The sequence below is a fragment of the Dipodomys spectabilis genome, unplaced genomic scaffold (assembly GCF_019054845.1).
Source record: "Dipodomys spectabilis isolate Male_0828 unplaced genomic scaffold, ASM1905484v1 ptg000069l, whole genome shotgun sequence".
Taxonomy (NCBI): Eukaryota; Metazoa; Chordata; class Mammalia; order Rodentia; family Heteromyidae; genus Dipodomys; species Dipodomys spectabilis.
In genome coordinates, this window is record NW_024870746.1 from 3586057 (window position 1) to 3602500 (window position 16444).

The 16444-nt window shown below is 41.9% G+C and overlaps 2 pseudogenes; one reads left to right on the forward strand and one right to left on the reverse strand.

The window, feature by feature from the left end:
• Nucleotides 1–2373: 2373 nt before the first annotated feature.
• Nucleotides 2374–5915, forward strand: LOC122109230 (annotated as a pseudogene).
• A 290-nt stretch (nt 5916–6205) lies between these two features.
• Nucleotides 6206–11842, reverse strand: LOC122109352 (annotated as a pseudogene).
• Between the last annotated feature and the right edge of the window lie 4602 nt (nt 11843–16444).

Sequence of the window (16444 nt, forward strand, 5' to 3'; positions counted from 1 at the left end):
CCATGCATGGAATCCCACCTACAAACCTGGTGGGCTTTTTAAACATTTTCTTAAACAACATTTGACTACCCAGGAATGCATTTTGACTGCCTGATGAGCCTTTAATTAAGATTTTAGTTGTGCAGTATTCATTTCCACGTAAAGGATAACTTCTTGGGTGATAGCAAGGACAAAGGCAGCATTGCAGTGAAAACCAATATCTATATTTAAGGTAAATTTGTGACCTCATCAAAATATATTGTCCAGCCAAGAACCAATAGATTATGCTTGGAATCCTAGCTACTAAGGAAGCCGATACCTTTGGACTGCAGTTCAAAGCCAGCATGACCAAGACACTCTGAGACGCTTATTTCCTATTAACCAACAGAACACCAGAAGTGGCACTATGGCTCAAGTGGTGGAGCACCAGACTTGAGCAATGAAAACCTTAAAAACAGCAGGCCCTGGAAGTGGCACTGTAGCTCAAGTGGTAGAGTCCTAGCTTTAAACTGAAGAGCTGAGGGACAGCGCTCAGACCCAGAGTTCAAGCCCCCACGACCAAAAAAAAAAAAAACAGCAGGCCCTTATTCAAACCCCAACTAGCACCAAATATACATCATCCTAAAAAGACAGCATTTGTCTATATTGAATTTATATAGGTAAGTTATGGGAGCTACTTAGTGGTTGGTTTGTTAGTAATTCTGTTACTGTCAATGTTATATCTCAACATCTGAACATAACATCAATTTTAGATCCCAGACAATACATCTATTATGATAGTGTTCCCAAATTAACATTCATGAAGGTGAAGGTGCAATTCTTCCGTTTTTAAATTAACAAATGTATACATTTGATTCTATACTCTTGTTTTTAATGTGTGTGTATATATATATATATCCTATGTGCACATATGCCCCCTGAATATCACATTTGTTTGTATTAATAAAGAGGTTGGGTGTCCCCTCAATCATCTTTTCCTATTACTGCCACAGAAAACTGACAGTGTCCATGAACTAACAACACGGGTTACACTGAGACACAGCATAAACCCTATACAAGTTCCACAAAAGCACAAGGCTTTGCCTTCATTTCCAGCAAGTTCTCACTTTGGGGGTTTTAGAAATCCATAGCAGATAGAAAGCCAGACATTTGTCACATTGGGGGATTTTTTTGCCATGGGAGTCCAGGGACAGGAGAAACACAAATTCTCCTACTCTCTTGTAATTGGGTGAGAGCTATAAGGTTGAGATTTGAATAAGAGAATGTGGAATGCTGGAGGGAGGAGCCACCTATGTGTTTAACCATTTAAGCCTGCCCTGTGGCACCAGCTTCCAGAATGGCAGAGGTGGGAGGCGGAGGAAGGCTTCCCAGTTTGCATGAAGCCTACAAATGAGGAAGACAACTTCTCTAAGGCTCTATAGCTGTGACTGATTATACATTGTACATCTAACATTCAGGTATAATGGCTAATTTTATAAGAATTCTATAAGAAGCCTCCTTTTCCCTTCTCCTAAATCCAAACCTATATGAGATCTAGAAAAAAAGAGATTAAATATTTGCTTCTGCTAGAGCTGCTGATTATTTGCCTCAAGTGTGTGATGCATATAGCCTTCTTCCTTTCAGCCCCCAAATGCATGGCCTTACTCACTGCTACAAACTGGATGTGTTACAGATTTCTCTCTCTCCTTTCCTCCCTCCCTCCACTACAAATTGGATGTGTTACAGATTTCCCTCTTTCCCTCCCTCCCTCTCTCTGTCCCTCTCTCTCTGTCTCTCCCTCCTCTCTGCATCCTCACTCAGGCTGTCAATGGTTTACTCTGAGACTCACTCTTATCCTTCTCATCTGCACTCTTGCTAAAGGCCCAAAACAATAGAACTGCCCAACTTTACACTAGAAATTCCAGGAACATGAGCTACATAAACATGTGCTCTTTCTAAGTTGATTTTCTGACCTATTTCTTTATAATAATGGAAAAGTGAGTACCAGAAAAAATCATACTGGCACTTGGGACAGCCACCTAACTAGATCTGAAAATGTAGAAGTGTGGTTTAAAGGAGTACAAAGAAAGAGTCAGGAGGAAAAGTACTGAAAACCTAGGGTATTGTAGGTAGAAAGTTTCTGTAGGGGCTCAAAGCACATGGACTCAGCCACAGTTGGTAGAACCTGGGCACTGCCACAGCTGGTTTGACATGGACTCTACCACAGCTGGTCAGTCCCAGGAGATCCCAGCCCTTCCCAGGCCAGCTCTCAAGCCAGGCCTTCTCCACCAAGTTCTGATCTCTTCTTCCCCTTCCCAGAGCTCCACGCGGGCCAGGAAGATGAAAAGCCCCAGCTGGAAGTTCCTTGCCACCAGAGCTGGGTCCTCAGGGCTGCAATCCAGGCTGGTTGCCTGGATGGTGACCCCAGCCTCAGCCCCATACACGCGGGCTCTGGTGGCTGACTTCGTAGACTATAAAGTGAGGCAGAGGGTTATGTCTGTGGAGCTGGGCCTGAGGAGGGTCCAGAAGCTGACCTGCTGCATCAAGCCATAGAGGAAGCTGGAGATGAATCAGAGACCCACTTCCCACACTCCTTCTCTGTTCTGGCAGCTCAGTTGCATGGGACTGCAGACTCAGCCCAGCAACTTCACCCAGATCTCTGATGAACTTTTCCAAGGGAGCCCAATTGGGGCAGGAGTGGATGATGGCATACCTGGACACATGCCTGCCCAACTGGATCCACAGCAGGGCGGGCTGGGCAGAGTTCACAGCTCTATACAGGATGGGGCCCTGGTGTCTGTGGGAGGAGCACTGGGCATCAGTGAGGACCTTGCTGACTGGGGCTATGCCGCTGTTGACCCTGGTAACTAACCTTAGGGGCACTTTTGGTAGCAAGTCAGAGAAAGTCTGGGGCCAGGTGTGGCTAAGTGTGGCTGAGGAAGGAGGGGGGCAGGAGAGCAAAGACAACACAAAGAATCCTTTGGAACAAGGTGAGGGGTGGGGGAGGGGAGAAAGGGGAGGAATGAATGGTCATGGAGCAGGGAAGGGCAGGGGAAGGAAGGTCATATATGAGGGAGCCAGGCAGGTGTCTGGAAGAGTGAGCAGGAGATATTGGGGAATGTTTTAAGAAGGTGAGAGTCTAGGAGAAGCAACCATTCCAGGAATTGGGAGGGAAGAAGGGGGAATGATCTATAGGATTCTCTATAGGATTAGCATAGGAAACCACTTGAGGCTGGCTTTACAACTCCCAGGAAGTTGGACTTGCATGAGGAATAGTGCCCCATTGGCTGGGATTTGGGACCCCAGAAGGTTCATCCCTTTGGAATGAACCTTGGTAATGAGGTGACTGGGAGAGGTGGCCATGGCTGAGGGCTGCTTGGATGTGTGTGCATGTGCACGTGTGCTCCTGTGCATGCCGGACTGTTTGCCTAATCTCCTGATGGAAAGATTCTTCACAGAGAAAACATTCCCTCTTGCAATGTCAAGAACAAGAAGGGATAGGTCTTTGCCCTTCCTCTCTGCAGAAAGTCACTGGCAGGGCTTTGGAGAAAGCAGCTGCTCTGAAACTGGCCTTGTTCCTTCCTCATCCCCTCTGTGCATCTTGAACTTGCTGTTGCCTCCTGTGCTGATTGAGGGCAGGGCTGTGGAGCCTGGGTGGGTGGAGGCTTTGGTAGCTGAACCTGCCTGCTACCCTTCCCTCCCACTGGGGCACAATGGTTCCTAAAATGTTGCCTATGTGGGGGACCTCTGCACCTATACTGAATCTCTAAATTGGGGCTCTGGTTTTTCCCTTTGAGGGTGTTAAACTCAAAACTCTAAATTGGAGTTCTAATTTTCCTTTCTTGGATATGGGCATAAATGCTCACCTAGGATACAATCTGGGTCCTTGCTTCTCAGTGAGATTTTTTGATGCCCTGGGAGGAACATTCCAGCTCTGAGCCCCATGGTGTGATGGTCACAGGTATTCCATTACTGGCATATGCTTTGGGGTGGGCTTTGGTGCTGCTTTATCAGTCATCATACCTACAAGCATTTTTTATATTTCCTTTGAAGCCACTTCATTTGCATTTACATTATGAGTCTCTAATTCAGAGTCTGAGGACACTAACTTTAGACCTCAACAGTCCTATAGAACAAATCCAGACTATAGCTTTCTCTTTAGAGGGAAAAATTCATTCCAAACGCAGGACCTGAGTCAGACCTTACTGCTGCACTTTCCAAGGTGCTCAAATTGCTGCTCTCCAACGCTGATTTCCTTCACAGTGCTCTAGAACCCTGCCCATGGTCCTGAGCACTCATCAGCTTAGCCAGACCACAGTTGACTGCTTGGGGATTTTTCCCTTGCTCCTAGAATGTGGCATCCTAGTCATGCTTGCCTGAATATGGGATGAAATTGGCCTCAGGTGTTTACTTCACAATTTTGCTTTTGAGAGAGGCCTGCAGTTTTTAATGGTATTCTTGGGGGAGGTGGTTAAACTACATGATCCACTTGGTCATTATTGAGTATGCTGAACCATAAACTCAGAGCTTATCTATGGCAAGCAGTTGGGGTACGGGGGAACCTCTGACTTGATCAGGACAAACTAGGCCAGTGGCTTACACACTGCTTGGCAAAGCATCAAAGTATTTTAGGGGTTGAGCCTCTGGAGTCCTTGGGGAGGTAAAGGGGTGTGAGTTGGGGGAAGTAAGCAGACTGGGCAACTCACCCTTAACAAGAACAGCTCCCCTTGTAGCTGTGTTTCATATTGGGATTCAGGGTAACATTTCATTTGCATGAGGGGGTTTGCTGCTGAAAGACATTGGAAAACCACTGAATAAGTCATCAGCTCCCCCAGGTCCAGAGCAGATGCTTCATCAACCATTCACCACAGGACAACAATCCAGTTAGTATTCCTGGGGCCTTCAGAAGTGAGGAGAAACAGGAACCAGACTGAAGTGACTGAAATTCCTGTTTTGAGGACTTCACACCTGAGTGGAAGAAGAGGCTATTTTCTGGAAGGGGAACGGGCTTGGTCTGTATTCCTAGAAGCATAGCTTAGGTGGGACCACAGTGGACAGTGTTGATCTGTTCTACCCTTAATGTGAGGGGCAATGGAAACCCCAGAGACTCTTCTTCCAGGGAACACTAGAGACTCTCTTTAGAAGCTAGAGTTTCTTGGCCAAGAAGTCTGAGTATGGCTCCCAGTTTTGTTTTGTTTTTTGGGTCCAGTCGTGGGGCCTGAACTCTGGGACTGGACGCTGTCCCTCAGCTCTTCAGCTCAAGGCTAGCACTCTACCACTTGAGCCACAGCGCCACTTCCAGCTTTATTTGTTTTGCTTATTTGGTGCTGAGGAATCGAACCAAGGGCCTCAGGCATGCAAGGCAAGCACACAACCACTGAGCCACTTTCTCAGCCCCAGGTTCCCAATTTTAAAATCCATTTCATTTTAATTAAATGAGGGAAATAAATATAATGACCATTTTTAAAGATTAAATAGATAGGATGTTTCTTGCTCTCCTGAGCCCAAAGGGACAAATAGCAACTTTGCTTAGGTCAAGGAAGGAATAACTCAGCCTTGCAATTACTAATCCCACTCCCCACTCTTTCTAGAGCATACATACACTATTTTACTCTTTTAAATCATAAAATAGCAGAAGATTTTGTTAGTTTAGAAGAAAAGAAAAGCTCTATAAAGATTAATTTATATTCCTGTATTTTTATTTAATAATTTATAAATACCAAGTTCATTGGACTTTTAATTTTGTGTAATATGTAATGATGATATTAAACAAGAAATAAAGCCCAGAAATTTAATAAGAAAAAAATCTAACCATAAAATTTAACTTTCCTGACAAAATATTTCCCAACATAAAATGCCTAACAAGTGAACTCATCCAATTCTTCACAAACACAGCCATGCTGCCCCATACTCCGGAGAATAAGAAGACAGGAAACATATCTCAACTGATCTTATGAGGTAAAAAACTCATTCATACCAATACCTAACAAGGATAAGGCTAGAAACAAATACAGGTGGATGAAAGACTGGAACCAAATATTCCCAACTAAATCCAAATGCAAACATTCTCAACATGCAGGAAAGATGAAACCATAGTTTTGTTTTGCCATATGAGCAATCAGTCATTGTAACACACATTAACAGAAGAAATGATATGAAGCACATGTTTTTCTGCCAAAACAACAATTATTTACATAATAAAACTATCTCTTGAGTTCACAGGTTTCTCAGCGTCTTGGTACTTATTCCAAAGAAGAGAGAAGAAAGATTGGGAGCTCATGGAATATCATCGTATGACCTGTAAAGAACATAAGTTTTAAATATGTATATATATATATACATATATGAGAGATGAACACAGTCATATAACAGCATTCTTCACAGAACCCAATGGAAGAAGCAGTTCAAGTGCTCCTATGGTATTTAGACATGCAGTGGAAAGGACTCAGCCTGAAGAAGAAAGGTAATTCTGACGTAGCTGCCATAGAGATATATTCTGACAACTGATGGCTAAGAGTAAGAGGCCAGTCACAGGATGAATACCGTGTAATTCCAATCACATCCATAGAAAGCAAAAGTACAAGAGTCACTATCCCAGGGCCTGGGGAAGGGGGGAAGGAAACATGGCTTCAAATGTGAGGACAGTTTCACATTGCAAGAAGAACAAATAAAACAGCATCAATGTACGTAATATTGTTAGAAGCACTAATGATGGCAAAAGTTCTATGTTAGATGTATTTTGCCAAAATTCTTTAAATTACCTCTCCCCAGGGATCAAGGTTAAGAGGAAACTCTTGGTAGAAAGAGGACAACTAATGGGCTATTAGTACATGAAAGATCAAAAAGTATGGAACAGACAGAAAAGAAGGGTTAAAAAAAAACTCACCAGCCCTTCCAAAACCACAGTGCAAGACACAGCAAAAGGATCAAGCAAGGCACTATTACTGCAGCAATGATTAAACCAACAGATACAGAGTATCCTGTGGATTGGAAGAGTAATCAATTTTCACTTCTAATGACACTTGCTCCATTACCTGGCCTTCCTTTGCCTAGCTAACTATCCTCCTATCATCCCAATTTTGGGGGGAGTCTGAGGTTAACAACTTTACTGAGATAAAGTTGATAGATAGGATACTGTCAATACTGGACTTTGAACTCAGACTCTAACAATCTCCCTTAGAATTTCTAGCTCCACATTGGTGCTCTACCACTCCCGCTACATCTCCACTTTTGACTTTTGTCTGGTTAACTAGACATGAGAACCCCAGGGACTTGTCTGCCTGGGATGTCTTCAAACCTCGATCCTCAGAGATCAGCCTCCCAAGGAGCTAAGATTACACACATGAGCCACTATCACCCAGCTAAGAACTGCATCTATTTAAGGGTGGACAATTTATTGAGTGTGAACACATGCAATCACACATATTACCATCACCACTTTTGAGACAGTGTCTCCCTATATAATGTAATTTGGCCATTAAATTGTCATGCTGTGTCTCAAACTCACTAGTGCTGAGATTACAAGAAAATGCTCTCATGCCCAGCTCAGTATCTTTCTAAATGTCCTTGGATCATCTTCTTCCTTCTACCTGCCCATTCTGCCTGACTCCTGTCCCCTTTCGCCCACCAAATGTCTTCTAGCCCTTCCTCCTCACCATTCCCTGTCCCTCACACACCCTCTCCCTCTTTGCTTTAGAGCCACCTGCTCCCACTCCCAGCCAGAACTCCAGCTCTCTCTCACCCCAGTAGAGGACGATGGCCCGTCACCCTAGACTGCTGTGCTTCACATGGCAGCTCAGGCCCTTTGCCTCCTCAGCTTTCACATCCAGGGTTGCTCGCAGATACCACGTCCCATCAGCATAGGGCAGGAAGTCATCTCTCTGGGTGTCCAGCTGCTCCTGATCACCTCGCATCCACATCACCCACACAGGCTTTGGGTAGAAGCCAGAGACATGACACACCAGCCGCAGATGGCCAGGCCGAGGACTGGGGCCACTGGACAGCCAGGCTTCAGGCTTCACTGGAGCAGGAAGAGGCAGAGACAATACAAGAAAATAACTCTAACCTGGAGCATATGGACTTCAAAGTCCACATGTTTGGACATGGACCCCCCACTTCCTTGATAACAAAATCAATGACTGATGGACTCCCAGTCTTTCTTCTAACCTCTCCAATTTGTTATTGCATGAAACTGTTTATATAAAAATAGGAGATAAAGAAAAATGGCATACATCTTTATTGAGGATTTATTTTCATTGCAAACTTTAAACATTGTAATTCACTGAAATCATTTTTCTACTGTCAAAAATGTACCTTTCCTTCATGCTGGTATTCAACATCATGAAAATGCCAATGCTTCCCAAAGCTATCTACAAATTCAATGTGATACCTATTAATACTCCAACCTCATTCTTCAAGAAAATAGAAGAGACAATCCAAAAATTCATATGGAACAATGAGAGACCCCGAAAAGATCCTTAACAGAAAAAAAAAGTGCTGCAAGAATGTCAATACCACATATCAAACACTACTACAAAGCCATAGTAATCAAAACAGCTTGGTACTGGCACAAGAACAGACCTCAGGACCAATGGAATAGAAATGAAAACCCAGAAATGAACCCACAGAAATATAGCCATCTAATCTTCAATAAGGGAGCTAAAAAAATAGAATGAAAGAAAGACAACCTCTTGAATAAATGGTGCTGGAAAAATTAGTTACTCACCTGTAGAAAACTAAAGCCAGATCCTTATATCCTGCAACAGAATTAATTCCAAATGTATCAAAGACCTCAGAGTCAAAGCAGACACCCTCAAAACATTACTGAACAGAATAGGACAAACCCTAGGTCTCCTTGGTAGAGGCTGAAAATTTCTTAAAAGGGACCCAGAAACAACAAATCAAAGAAAGGTTGGACAAATGGGATTGGATGAAGTTGCAGAGCTTTTGCATGGCAAAGGACATAGCTAGCAAGACCAATAGAAAGCCGACTGATTAAGAAGATCTTCACTAGCCATACAATGAACAAAGGTCTCATATTTAAAATATACCTGGAACTCAAAAAATTAAATCCCTCAACAACAAATCTTCAAAAAAGAACTGTCCAATAAATAAGTGGGCTAATGACTTAAAGAGAAACTACTCTGAAGAGGAAAGAAGGATGGCCAATAGACACATGAAGAAATAATCAATCCCCTAGCTATAAAAGAAATGCAAATCAAAACAACACTGAGATACCACCTCACCCCAGTTAGAATGGCTATAATCAAGAACTCTAATAACAACAGATGCTGGGGGGAATGTGGACAGAAGGGAATCTTACTTCATTGTTGGTGGGAGTGTAAACTTGTTCAACCACTTTGGAAAGTAGTATAGAGGTTCCTCAGAAGACTCCACATAGAGCTCCCCTATGACCCAGAAATCCCACTTTTGGGCATTTACCCGAATGATCACAAACATGACCATACTAAAGCTACCAGAACAACTATGTTTACTGCAACATTATTTACCATAGCTAAGATATGGAACCATCCTTCGTAGATGAATGATCAAGAAAATGTGGTATATATACACAATGGAATTCTAAGCCTCCATCAGAAAGAATGACATTGCCCCATTTGTTAAGAAATGGAAAGACTTGGAAAAAATTATATTAAGTGAAGTAAGCCAGGCCCAAAGAAACATAGGTCCCATGGTATCCCTTATTTGCAATAACTAGTATATGTCTGAGACAAGCAGAAAAGTTCAGATAAGCTGATGTTAGGTGAAGTGAACCCCAAGATTAGGACCCAAATGATTTTTCTTTCTTGCTATTGTTTCTAACATATTTATAAGATGATTTCTTTGTTGCTTTGTATGTCCCTCCTCCATAATAAAACACCTATTTTAACTGTATTCCATGTTGGTATAATTTGTGGAGTGGAAGGGAAAAAACAAATTGTTTAAATAGGGATACACATGGACCCATTGCAACAATGAGATGTACAAGAAGTTATGTCAAAAAACCAACTTTACAACTTTGGAGGTGGGGGAGGTGAAGGGAGGGAAGGGACAGAGGGATGGTGAGGGGAAACAAAGGAGGAAGTTAAGAATGCTTGATAAGAAATGTACTTGTTATCTTGCCCATGTAATTGTAACCCCTCTGTACAGTATCACAATAAAAAAGCGTATTCATAAAAAAGAGTGTAAAAAAGTTTTTTTGCTTAAAGAAAAATTACACATACTTACATATTTTTCATTTTATTTCATGTTTTCTTTAAAGGGGTGTTCTCTTCATCATCAATAGAGTTGTTTCTGGGAGGGCCTTTCATATCTGGTCAATGTCATAATATTACTTTGTATTTTTACTTGGAATAAATTAATTTTATGATGCTCTTTAAGTTTAAGGAAGGTGGTCAAAAGGGAAACAGAGCAGGACAAACCTTGCTTCTCCAGATCCTCCTTTCCCGCTTCAAGAAGGCTCAAGAGATATCCGGGGCAGGTTTTACAGAGGAGAGTGTCCACAATTTGCGAGAAACCTTTGTACTGGTAGATTAATATGCAGAACTTCTGAGCACTTCTGCCACCTTCCGGTGCAGGTACACAGGAGTTATTCTTGATATACAGGAAATCCAGACTTCCTAACGCTCCTCTCAGGAAGCTTAGGATGGCTTCCCCAGAATGCAGCTCACAGCCTGCTGTGCCCTGGATCTCAAAGGGATCTAAGAAGGAGGAAAACAGATAAAATTTCAGTTACTAAACAGCAAACTAGAAATAAAGACTGTGGAAAGGGTTCAGGATTTCAGATTTGATGAGCATATAATTCAGGAATATAAAATGATGAGCTGAAACTATTAGAACACTAAGAGGCTCTCAGATAGAGGAGAATTAAGAAGGGGAAAGTATGGGATGGATGGGCCAGAGTAGGATGTGTGATGCTGGAAAGGAGATAGAACAGGTAGGTTGAGGATCAGGGAGTTGGAGTCAAAATTTCAGCATCCTGAGAGATGTAAGATACTTAGAGAGAACCAATTAGAGACCAAAGAAAAAGCAGCCAGATCTCAATACTTCAAAGAGATGTAGAGATTGTGCTAGAGAAAGGTGTGCAGGCAAATACAGGTGGAGAGGGGGATTCAGGGCAGGGGAGAGAAGGAGGAGAGGCAAGAGTGCTCACATTGCAACTGGAAATCACTGGCATGTTTTTGCACTTCATCAATGAATCCGAAGTAGTACACGCGGAATAGCTCCAACAGCTCTGTCACTCCAGCATCAGTGAAATTCCCCTTGGATCAAGACTTCAGAAATATGGGAATGGCTGACTCACAGTCCCAGCCAAGAATCTGCAAATCATTCAGCCAGCATGAAACTTGAGTTTGTGCCCAAGTGTTGTTGGCAAATGATGAGATCTGAATGCAGTGCAGACGGATTGGCTCCTGAAAGGCTGTGGATAAAGGGGAGAAGCATGAAAGGAAACTTAGGAATGGGATGGAGGAGGGATGAAAGCATGGACACTGAGAAGATGTGAAAACACAAACTCAGAATCTGTGCAACCAATGAGCACTGGCTCTTTAAGAGCCTTGGGCCTCAGCCTTCAGCCCCAACTTCCAGAATGGTCAAGACTCTGGAGACAGGAGGCCTCAGAGCCTAGTTGACCAAGGTCACCAGACTAAGTGCAGCCTGTCTTTACCAGACCCTCCGCCACAGGGCAGGCTGCTACCACAGTTGCTCTTACCATCCTGATTGTCCCCAGCTGGGAAGAGCACAGCTAGCAACACAAGTGGCAGGAGCAGCATCTCCCAGAGAGGACCTCAGGAGCTCAGGGCTCTGCTTGATGTCTGATTCTGCAATGCTGCTGCTCAGGACTCCGTACAGACTTCCTGTCTCTCCCACCTGAAAACTCTCTTCATAGAACTTGCAGATCAGAGAGGGAAATGTGTCCTTGCACAGCCTGCCTTCTCCACTCCAGGTTTCACTTCCCTCTTCCTTCCTTGGCCTGCAGCTTCTCTCCATGAATCCATTTTCATCAGATGACTTCAAAAGAAATTCCCCTTGTCACAATACAAGCTTCTCAACCTCTCTAAGCTTCCATGTCATATCTATACATACAGGGGAATACACAACAGTTGCTCAGCTTCATGAGCATTTGAACCATGGAAGGAGTTTTTGGTTTATGCACCCAGTTCATCCTCCATCCTCCCACTGTTCTGTCTTCTCCCTTAATGTAATGACTCTTCTTACTATTGTCCACAGCTTCATTCCCTGTTTTATCCGCTGTCTGGATTCCCTAATCTCATATTCTTAGTTCTGGGTTCCTGTTTTCACATCTTCTCTTCTACTTTATCAAACTATCCAGAATTTTCCAATTAAATTGTTAAAAAAAAAAAAAAAAAAACAATTTGCCAAAGTTCTAGTGGAAAAAGCAGAACAACACTACTGAAATGACAGTAGAAAAACCTTATGTTCTTTTTTTGTTGACCAAGCTGCTAAATATAAAGAATAAATATATCTGTGAGTTGAAACATTTTCAGGCCATTTAAACATAAAAATTTAAATAGCCACAATTAAATCAAAGCAGGACTGCGATTTTAAAGCAGATAAGTACCTTAAAATTTGTTCAAACAAATCTATTGATGTTAGTTTAGTTTTAGTTTGCCACCACTTGTCCAGTTAATAGGCTTGGGCCTGCCACTCCTCCTTTTCATGTGATACACTGTATACTCAATCTCTGCTAGGCTTATCAGCTTGTGTGGGGTGTATTTCCCTATTGCAAATTCAAATGGGTTCTATTGGTCCAGTTAATCAGAGGTACAAATGGTCCTCAAGCTCACCTCCAGCTTTCAGGTTTTCAGGCTCCAAGAGGGAGAGGTCTGAGCCACCTCTGTTGCCACACAAGATGACAGTATGCATGCCAGTTACTTAGAGTTAACCTGAGAGCACACCGCTGACTGTGGGTTCTTCAACAGCCACCTGTTGAAGCTGATCTTATTTTGGATCTTCTCCATGGAAAGAAAGTATTGTTCTCTCCAGTGCTCAAGGGGGGTGTGTTTTCCTTGGCAACGCTGGGACCAGGATACACTGGACAGAAATATGTCAAGTTCTATTCATGGTGGCTAGCATAATGAAGATATTTTTGTTCTTCCTTGGAGTTGGATTTCTCCCTGGTATTAGTAAAAGGTATGTTCTCTTCTGGTCTATGGTACCCATCAACAATGACTAACCATAGGATTACTTTTGTTTTTGTCAAATATGGAGCTTGAACTCAGGACCTGGCACTCTCCCTAAGTTCTTTTGTTCAAGACTAGCACTCTAACACTTGACCACAACTCTACTTCTGTTTTTCTGAGAGTTATTGGGCATATGAGACTCCTCAAGGTTCCTATTTGAGCTGGCTTTGAACACCAATACTCAGATCAAATCACAGGTTCCTGAGTAGTTAAGATTAGAACTGTGAGCCACCAACTCCTAGACTTTGAGTGTAATTTGATTATCTGTAGACAGGATGTCATGTGTATCACTCAATGTATACTTAATTTGTGATTGCTTGGTTTATTTTTCCTGTTTCTTCTGCCTCTCTACAAACAGAAACACACATCTTAATAAACTTACAGTAATAGAATGGGATGTAGATAAAGCTGTTTATTAAAGCTGACAAGAAATACACAAATATCATATATAATATTCTAGTATCTTTTTATTTTTGGGGGGGGGGGTTCGGTTGTGGGGCCTGAACTCTGGGCCTGGCCGGTGTCCCTCAGCTCTTCAGCTCAAGGTGAGCACTCTACCACTTGAGCCAAAGCGCCACTTCTGGCTTTTTTCTTTTTGCTTATGTGGTGCTGAGAAATCCAACCAGGGCCTCACACATGCAAGGCAAGCGCTCTACCACTGAGCCACCTTCCCACCCCCTCTAGTATCTTTTTCTTTGAAACAATACTTTTATTTCATGTATTCTGAGTCCTTATTGTTTTTGCATGAATTCTAGTAGCCTAGTTTTTTTAATAAAAATGTAACTAAAACACACACCCTGCCAAAAAATTTCTCTCTTGGCATTAAATGTGTTAGAGCCACACCAATGGACCGTATTGGCATACGAAGGTGAGTCTCCTAATGTTTTAAGGCTGAGATCTGAGCATTGCAGTACAAAGTTATCCCAGGTAAGAAGGTCCTTGAGACTCTTATCTCCAATAAACAACTCAGAAAAGACCAAAATTGGCACATAGCTCAAGAGCTAGAGAGCCCAGACCGGCTCTGGAAAATGCCCTAACACCTAAATTGTACATGTGTGTGTTTACACACATTATAGTCTTATACCATACTAAGCTCAAACTGAATTTACCTAAATCCTCTGAGACCTCTGTGATCTCATTTACTGTGAAGAGGTAATTTTGCCTGACTATGCAACCTGAAGGAAAAGGACAAAAGAAGTGATTTCTTGAGTCCCAAGACACGTTGAGAGTCAGGAGCTGATGCTATTGCACGCAAGAGTTTCAGGAGACCAAACACAGGCAAAGCGTCTTCTAGAACTGGCTATCAATGTGCCAAGGAGCTGGGAAAGCTCTGCATATCTCGAGCCTCTATGTGGAGCATCTGAAATTCCATAAAGGCATCCGAAGATCATTCAGAGAGCTGAAATGAACAGGTGGTAGCATTCTAGACAAGATAACATTTTCCCAACGTGAATGCTGTTTGAGTGATGCTGTGGGAAACAGACAGTTGACAAATGGAAGCATGCACAGATTGGAAGCAACAGAGAAGGTGCAGTTGGTAACTGATGCTCAGAGGATGCATTGTGAGCCTCCCGCCACAAGTGAGGCCTATGTTCAGTGGGATAGGTTCCCAGGAAATTAAGAAATAACCCCAAATGGTGAGAAAAAAGACAAAGGGTGAATCAATGCAATAACAATACCCACAAGACCTTATGTTGGAAATGAACTTTAAAACATAGGGGCAGGAAGTCAGGTGGGAGACAATCCAGAGGGGTAACAATATTCAACGAGAAATGTACACATTGACTTACTTATGTAACTGTAACTCCTCTGTACAATACCTTTATACTAAATTTTCAATGAAAGAATCATGCTTATAATAACATGAAAAAGAATAAAATAATTAGAAATAAGAATGGAAGGAGAGTCAAAACTAATACACAAAAAGTGTAATCCATTGATCAAGGAAGTTAAAACAAATAAGGGAAAAATCCAATGATCATTGAAATTGGAAATGCTGATATGGCTAAAATATCCAGTCTATCTAAAACAATCTACAGATTCCAGATTAATTTTCTGTGCTCATAGAAATCTAAGTGGCCCTATTTAAATAAAATAAGAATAGATAAAAATGACATGAAATCATAAAGCACTAAGAATAAGCACAATATACTTAGAATGAAAATAAAAATAAAAGCATGATACTACCTGGTTTCAAATTTTATGGCCTAGATTCTAAATTAAATGTAATAGATAAATCAGTCCTATGATCTAATCATGTACATTGATTTAATCATTTCACAGTGTGTTTGTGCACTCTAATACCACATTATATGATATAAATACACACAATTATTTCCAATTCTAAATTGTAAAAATCAATCAATATTATTCATAGAAAAAAAATCCAGAACTTTACAACTTCTAGGATATGGGAGAGGAGGAGTTGGAGAGGTGAAGAAAGAAAGGATGGTAGGGAAAAAGAAAAGGAGGAGGTTACAATGTCCGATAGGAAATGTACTCATTACCTTATTCATGTAACTGTAACCCCTCTGTACAGTATTTTTACAATAAAAATGTATACAAAAAAAAAACAGAACATGTTAAAAAATAAAAATAAATAAAAAAAGAAAAAAAATCCAGAAAATACATCTATCTTAAGACACATAGAATTTGACAAATGCATGTATGAAGGAGGTTAGATGCAGTATTTCCTTAATATTTACCCATAAGGAGAGGGAACTAAAGAATGTTGGTATTTCTTTTTTGGGGGGGTTGGGTGTCTGGTCATGGGGCCTGAACTCTGGGCCTGGGCGCTGTCCCTCAGCTCTTCAGCTCAAGGCTAGCACTCTACCACTTGAGCCACAGTGCCACTTCCGACTTTTTTTCTTTTTGCTTATGTGCTGCTGAGGATTCAAACCCAGGGCCTCAGACATGGAAGGCAAGCACCCTACCGCTGAGTCACCTCCCCAGCCCCGATGTTGGAATTTCTAAGCTATGTCAGCCCTCAAACAAAGAGTGCCATGAATGTTTCAAATGTTAGGAATAAACAAAATGATAAAACAAAATCTACCAACATGAGTTGATCCAACATGGACATGCTACTTCTTTGAATGTTTTGCTTAATTTTTCAGCAAGCAGAATTATATAGATGAATGGCACTTTGCAATGCCCTTACCCCCTAAACACTTAAACATAAAATGGAGAAGAAAGCTCAAGTACCTGCAAGACAAGCAGGAAATGATGCATGCTTGTGGTTTCCTGCTAAAAGGTCCTGTAAAACCTACCTCTAAAGAAACATCAGA